An 8007-nucleotide genomic window follows, 5' to 3' on the forward strand; every position below is an offset into this window, starting at 1 on the left:
GCAGTTAAATGCTAGTGTAAGAGATGGAAAATTGACCTACATGAGCCAGAGAATCCTGCAAAATATATATTTTTTAATGTATACAGGAAATCAGGTCTGCCAAATAGAATTTGAAGACTACAGAGTGTGTTCTGCAAATAACAGCAAAAGCTGTTTTGAGTCTGCATGATAGAATAATGGAATCATGAACCTTGGAATCACAGAATCATGACAAGGTGTAAAAGAGTATATGGGAATAAAACTATAACAAAGACAGTCTATGTATTATTATCATTGCTTTATTCTGCTAAGTTATCATGGGGCTTTTCACAGCTGACACATTTATTTATAGCAGACTGAGGAAAGGAACTAATTTAGCTTGGAATAAATATATAGGCAGCATTAGAACAAAGAGATTTTTTATAATCAAAGCATTCTAGAGAAGTTTTGATTAGATATCATGTACTCCAACTGCCTTTACTTACAACAGGGGCAACTCAATCCAGTTGATTGGAGTCTTGTGCTGTTGAGCTGGCAAGATCTCCAAGGATGTCGATCCTGCATGCTTATGGGTCCTTCTCTCAGTGGGGGAGTATCCTCCTGGAAAAGAGAGGACATCTCTGACTTCCTGAACATGTTCCAAAAGTTATGTCTGTTGCTTCTTGTCCTTTCTGTGTGCTCCCTTGTGTAGTGTCTGGCTCCATTGTTAATAAGATGTTAACAAGTTCCTATGAGCAGATGGTACTCACCAAAGGGCTGAGTAGGAACTCAGGCGTGAACTCACAGGCCTGCTGCTTAAGGTGCAAACAGAAAGGGCTGCTAGGTTGCTAACTTGAGCAATGGGTTGCAGAAAGACCCATTGAGGAAATCCTGGGAACAGCCAACTAATAACTTACAATTGTGAGACTGTGATAAAAGTCTGCAGTGAAGACTAAGGTCACAGAGCACATATGTAAACAAAGTGTACTAACACAAAACCAGTATAGCTTCTGTAAAGCTGGATACCTTCAGAGATTCGTCCATTAAAGAGTTGGAAAAAAGAGTGAATGGGGAAATCCTGAAACTCCTGCAGCAGCTCTCTGCAATAATCCTTGCAGTGTGCAGCAACATGCAGAAAAGGGAATGATCTGGGAGGCACAATGACGTAGCTGTAGGTTCCCAGTTCACTGCTGGGGAGTTTGATAGATTATTCTTACAAGTCCCTTCTAACTAAAACAATTTTATGGAGACAAAGAGAAAGAGAACTGACAAGGCAAAGGGAACCATTCTGTTCTTACTGAAAATTTTGGTGGACCTGCAACTTGGGCACTGAGTGTAGGTCTCATCTCTGTATCTCAAGAAGGGCATGCTGGAGATAGAAAGTGAGAGGAAAGGAGGAATTCAGATGATCACTGAGAGGCAACAGTCACTTTTAAAGACAGACCAGAAAACATGAGAATATTTATTTTAGGATTGGGTGGAGGGTGTGAGACAGATGTGGCTAAAATGAGTAAAGTAGAGGACTGATCTGAATGGAAGTAGAACGGTAGTTCACAAAACCCTGTAACACTGGGGACAGAGGGCACTCCATGAAACCTGGAAGAAAATAGTTTAAAATAGAGAAGAAATAAACTGTTTCTACAGAGGGGGAAAGGAATTTTTTTGAATGGGCTGAAATAGGAGGTTATTAAAGGATAGCTTAAGAAAGAAATGGGCAAAACTCATGGACAACAAATACATTTGTGGAAAATACTGGGTGGAGCGGAGATATTCATTCTGGTATCCTCACTGCAATTATAGATGCAGAAGACATGAAAAAACTGCACTGTGCAAAGTGAATGGATTTATGTCTTCTTCCTAAGTAGCAGTTCCTACTACCACAGCTGTGGACAGGATACTGTCCAGCGGGTCTACTGTTCTATGGTTGCAGAGCATTTTTTTATGCTCTCCAGTCCATGAGAGTGATAAGAGTGGTTCCCTCTAGATCTCACAATTTTTCTCTAGTATGCTCTCTTTTCCTACCCATGTGAGAATCATGTGATGGACAGTGTGAATCATATGTTTGAATAGGAAGGGACACTTAAAAGCCACCTAGTCCTTCTCCCCTGCAATGAACAGGGATGCCTACACCTCAGTCAGGTGCTCAGTGCCCCATCCAGCCTGACCTTACACGTTTCCAGAGATGGAGCATCCACCACCTCTCTGGGCAACCTGTGCAAGTGCCTCATCACCCTTATTGTCAAAATCTTCTTCCTTATATCCAGTTTAAATCTCTCCTTTTTTAGTTTGAAACCAATTCCCCTTATCCTGTCACAACAGCCTCTGCTGAAGAGTCTGTCCCCTTTTCTTATAGCCCCCTTTTCATATTGAAATGCCTCTCTCAAGACTCTCCAAGCTTTCTCTATGCTAAACTGCCCCAGCTCTCTCAGCTTGTCCTGACAGGGAAGGTTTTCCCTCCCTTGAATCATTTTTGTGGCTCTCCTCTGGATGTGCTCCAACAGGTCCACGTCTCTAAATGCAATGGGAAAAGAAATCATGTGGGACAGTTGAGTTGGAGAGCATCCTGCCTGATGCCAAGCTGAACAGTGTCTCTCCCATCTGCCCCTGTAGCTATTCCAGATGCAGCTCAGTAGCAGGCATAGCAGGCATAGATCCAAGTGCTGTGCACATCTCAGAGCACATGCACCACGAAAAAGATGGGGCAAAGAAGCAAGACTTGCAAGGGAGGACAAGTGAGCAGGAGCTGGCTGGCCCCACTCAGCCCATGTGGTACGACAAGTCCATTTCACTCTACAACTGTTCCTGACTGAATTGTTTTATTACAGGGTTAAAAGCTGGGCCAAATAAAGGGCCAAGTTATTGAAAAAAGTAAGGGAGGATGAAACAAAACCAAGAAGGAAAGAAAGTACTTGTCTTAAATGCGTGAGATGTCTGCCTCATAAATTCAGCATCAGTTTCCTTTGGTCCCCAAACCAAGTCTCCTCTAATGCTATTTGCAGATATAGATTGCTGTCTTTTTCATTACTGTTATCAAATGATGCATTTGTGGTGCAGCTCCAGAGCCCTCTCTGCCCTGGTAAGTGGATTATGTATCCTGGTGCCAGCACTACTTGACTTATACTTTTAATACTAAAAAAAAAAAAAGAAAGGAAAAAAAAAAGAAAAAAAAAAGAAATAATGAAATAACGAAATATCTCCAGGCTTCCAGATTTTTTTCTCTTTCCTTTTCTAAAAGATCTAATTAAGATATTTATATCAAAACAGACAGTAGAGACCTGACCTCTGCTTTGTTAGCAAAATGTGACAAAAGACACTTTGCTAAGCAATTGCACTCACCACTAATGCCAGATAAACTTCTGGGAAATGCTGTCCCTGTTTCTTCCCACTGCTTAGATCTGAGCCAAGCTTGACAAGATGCACAAGCCCTCAGCAAGCCAGCTGGCCATCTCACGCCACTGCAGCTCTGCATCCCCCTCCATCACCAATGCAAACACTTCTCAGCTCTGAGGCTGCTGGAATAGAGAAGGAGAAGGTCCTTTGTCTCTCTGCCTGGTAGAAGTACAGCCATACCAGCTGCACACAGGCAACACTTCAAAGCATGCCATATTATGTCAGGTTTGGCAGGCCCACCTTGCCAGCAGATATGTTCCTCCAAGATGCCCCAAGAATTGAACCACTGCTGTAACACCCAAGTTCTATGTGATCCATTTTTCTTGATAGCAGCTGGCTTTAGCAAGCTTGACGGGGACTTCATCTGGATTGAGAAAGTACTTTGTCCGCAATTTTAGATGTAGTCAGAGGACAAATATAACAAATACCCAAGGTAATTCCTCTGAGAGTATCTGTTCAATTAGCAGAGGTGATTCTTGTCTAGTAGGATGATGGGAGCAGCAGGAAAATGGTCACCGAGTGGAGGTATGGGTAGGAAATGGACTCGATGGTCCTTATGGCTCCTTTCCAACTCAGGGTATTCTATGATTTTGTTAAAAGAAATTCCTGCCTTTAGCTGAAGTTCTGAAAACTTGATGGCTTTATGCTCATTTGCTCATTATTGTCCCCAGTTTCCAGACTGTGCCACTACAGTTAGGAACTCCCACACCATCTCCACCGCAATTACAAACTCCACCTCACATCCTGACCTCTCCACTCTCAGTTTCTTCACTCTCTAAGGCTATCCTGGCATCACGTGCAATGAAGCCTCAGTTAAAACCCTACTAGACACCAGTGGGGCAAGACTGAAAGGGTTTTCTGAGATCAGAAGTATGATATAAAAATAACACCAGAAAAGAAAAGCAGGCTCTGCAATGCGCTGTTTGAGTAACAGTGGTATTAACCTCAAGAGTGACATAAAGGGTAGAAACATGAGCTACAATCGATTTTTTTTAATAACATCTGAAAAAGAAAAGAAAAAAATGTTGGATAGCTGCTGAGCAAGGTCTATAGTATCCAGCATGTCAGACTCATACTAATGAGATAGCATCTGAGCAGTCATATGGGTTTGTGCCCTTCAGCAACTTGAAAATCTTGGTTTTCTAGATCCTTCAAGAGATTGTCAGAATTGCAGAAGGACAGAGAGAAAAAAAATACGTGATGAGATCTTCAATAGTTTGAAAGTTGTGCTGCTTAATTGAAGGCAATAGAGCTATACCAGTCAAACTTTAGTCCATAAAGATTCCAGAGACTTCAAAAGCCATAAATGGTCTGATCGACATCCAAAACTTTATAGCTACTGCAAAGAGTCTTGGGGTCAGAAAATGCAGAGCACAAAGAGGTTTCTGTCGTTTTAACAGACTTGACCTGCTGCTGGCCTGTGTCATTTCAAGTTTTCTATTATTTAACACATTGATCAGTTGGTCAGGATGAATGCGGAAACATAAAATCAAATGCAACACATTAAAAATCAATCAGAAATAACAACGAGCACAAAAATGCAGCCTGAGAAGACAGTGGGATCTGGCCCAGGGGGAATACAAGAAGAGACTGCCTTTGATTTAAGAGCTAGGAACTCTGTTTATTTGAGGGGAAGAATTACATCATGGTCTAGCTATGGCACTAAGAAACATTTTATGCAGAGAGAGATCATTACAGCAAAAGCATGGAGTCAGCCACTCACCCTACAGGAGTAAGAAAGACACGGTGTCAGCTTGTGTCTACCTAGACTAGGAGTAAAGCTCACGTGGGCAGAAGGCAAGTTGTGTCTCCCAGACTACTGCAAGTTGACTCGTCTGGCTCAGTTTCCATCAGGTGGGCTGCATCCTAAAACCAAATGCACCCACAGCAAGGATCTACAGCTCTCCCCTCAGCTCACACCTTTCAGCACTGTGAATAATATGTGCTTCTGCTGCAAGCAGTGACTGAGACACAGAGTCATTTGATTTGGGAAAAACCTGGCTGCAATTTCGACTTTTTCTAGAGTTTTCTGCTTCTTTTTGGAAGGGCGTATGGTAAAGCAGGTTCCTTCTACTGAAGAGACTGAGTCTTCTCTTGAATTCTCGTGTCAGATAACAATCGCCTCTAAGGCAGCCTGAGGCATTTGCATAGCAGAGTGATAGCTTATCACTCCACGTTTCTTCTGTGTCTAATGGTGCTGGCAGTCCCTGATAGAAGTCACTGTTTGATGGGGCTTGTTAGCACCACAGTTCGTCCCTTTCCCATTTATTGACAACAGCTTCTGCCTCTTAGTTTTACTTTATTTCTTGTTTGTGAACATTCAAGGAAAGGCCTCAGCTCCCTGGTGACAGAACATGGATTTAATGTGTGCTCATGGCCACAAGTGACTTCTTAAAAGTTTTTAATGGATTACATGAAAAAGGAAAAAAGTGGAAATGTGTGAGAATGAAGGTGCACTAAAATGCAGGCTTATAATGGTGGAGCCTTGAGCTAGACAGCTAGATGATTGCGCCTTTATAAGAAGGCTTTTTTCTCCTTTTTGTCTTCCTTCCCCTGAATAATTCAAAATCTGCTGATAACTGCAGTGACAGTAGCTGATATGTCAATGTTGCTAGCTCTTAGGCAGGGTGTTCACTGGGCCGCCAAGGCAGAGCAGCACAGCTACAACAGTGTTATTTGAATGCCTGAGTTACAACAGCTGAGAATCATTTTTACTAGTTGCAATAAATAACAACCCTGACAACTTGGCCTGGATCCAAAGTGGAGTGCAAAATTCTATGCAAGTTGTGGGAAGGAAATTATTCTGCAGGCTCCGAGCACTCCTCTGGGACACAAAAATTAATGAGCAGCACTTAAGTTTATCAGAATTTAAAAGAAAAATGTCCTCCAGCAACCCCTAGTAGTGCCTCTTTGTTGTATTAATCTTCAGAGATTGGTACAGATTTCAGAAATGAAGACAAAAATTAGAAGAGAAAAAAATATAACAAAAGGCTTAACAGAAAATAACCATTGACTTTCAGGGCAAGGACGAGAGGATACTGAAAAATACATGTTTATCCATGTAATTCTATATAAAATAAATATGCGTATATCTTTGCCTATAAATAAAGCTAGATTGTATGATACATTTAATATACTTATCTACAATATGTCTTTCCATAGCAGGGTCATACTCTCAACAGGTACATGACAGCCCTTTTTCAAGCATGTGTGATGAGACTGGGAAATCCTCTATCCACAAGAATTCCTTGGGAGCTGATGACTGTAGGACTGTACCCTTGCCATTTATGCAGCTCAAAAAAACTGCAATTTCAGCAGGTAGTTCAAAGCAATAGGAGGCAGAGGAAAACAGGAAGGACTTGCAAGCAAATGCCTGTTGACCAAGCTGCCTCCTATGCATAAGGAAGAGTAGGTACCTAAGGTTAATGATTATGAAATGTAGCAGAGTTGAGTACAGAGAGCTGAAACCAGGTGGTAAGAGATGTCAAGAATTCTTCCAAAAATACACAGTGCTCTCAAGGAGTCATTAATTTTGCTCTTGTTTTATGTTACATTACATTCTACAACCAAGTTATTCCTTTCCTTCAAAAAGAAAGAGCTGGTGGGGAAAAAAGGACATTAGAATGCTTAGAAAGAGGGAGACTGAGCATGGTATGCCCTTTTCTGTCTGCTTTCCTTTTCCAGATGTTAGGGCATTCCCTCCTGTTTAGTGCATCACTCACTATTTAAATCCACTGTGTGAAACCATCAGCAATCATGGGTAAAGTTGAGAGACTTCTCTGAAGCAGTCAAGGGGGACATAGACTCAGGTGTCCCCAGGTAAATGGGGGATTTGGGCACAAAACCTCAGCTCCCTGTGTGATGCACTGAGAATTAAGGACTGCCCTCACAAGTATGCATTTGGACATCTCCAGAGTCAAGATCTGCGGCAGATGAGGCAGAAATGGGAGCCCCATAGGGCACTCAGACATATATAACCGTGCTCCCTCAGGTCCAAGGTATCCAAAGATGAGAAATTAATAGAATTATAGAATCATCTGAGTTGGAAGAGACCCTTAATGGTCATCTAGTCCAACTCCCCTGCACTGAACAGAAACACCTACAGGTAGATCAGGTGCACAGAGCCTCATCCAGCCTGATCTTGGATGTCTCTGAAGATGGGGCACATGGTGTTCAAGTACACCCAGGAAATTAGCTGCTACTATCCTGTGCTCTTGACTAGCTGGTGCTATAAGCTGAGATAGTAAGAGAGGAGGAATGACAGAGCTGAAAATATTCCCTGAATCTTCAGTTACCACCAGCAGATTTGTTCCTCACTATGTTGGTAGCATGAGCCTGGGCTAGCTTTTCACAGTGAGCTTTCATGAGGCCTGAGGTCTGCTTTTGGAAAAGCCCTTGCTGAGCTGAGAAGAAGCAACTTTGCTGCACTAGCAAAATGCTGGAAGAACGGCAAACCAGAGAAACTAGGTTTAATATGACATGAAGTTCAATGGAGTTGACTCAGTAGAGCACTGGGCTAGTATATGCTGTGAGAAGGATAATTCCTCCTTTAGGATTGTTGATTTTTTAAGATATACATCTAAAACAATTACTTTTCTTGGACTGATGCCTCTGCCTGTAAAGCTGGCAGAAACTCACTTCAGCTCAAATTTCTGAGCT

The sequence above is a fragment of the Tetrao urogallus genome (assembly GCF_951394365.1).
Source record: "Tetrao urogallus genome assembly, chromosome: Z".
NCBI lineage: Eukaryota > Metazoa > Chordata > Aves > Galliformes > Phasianidae > Tetrao > Tetrao urogallus.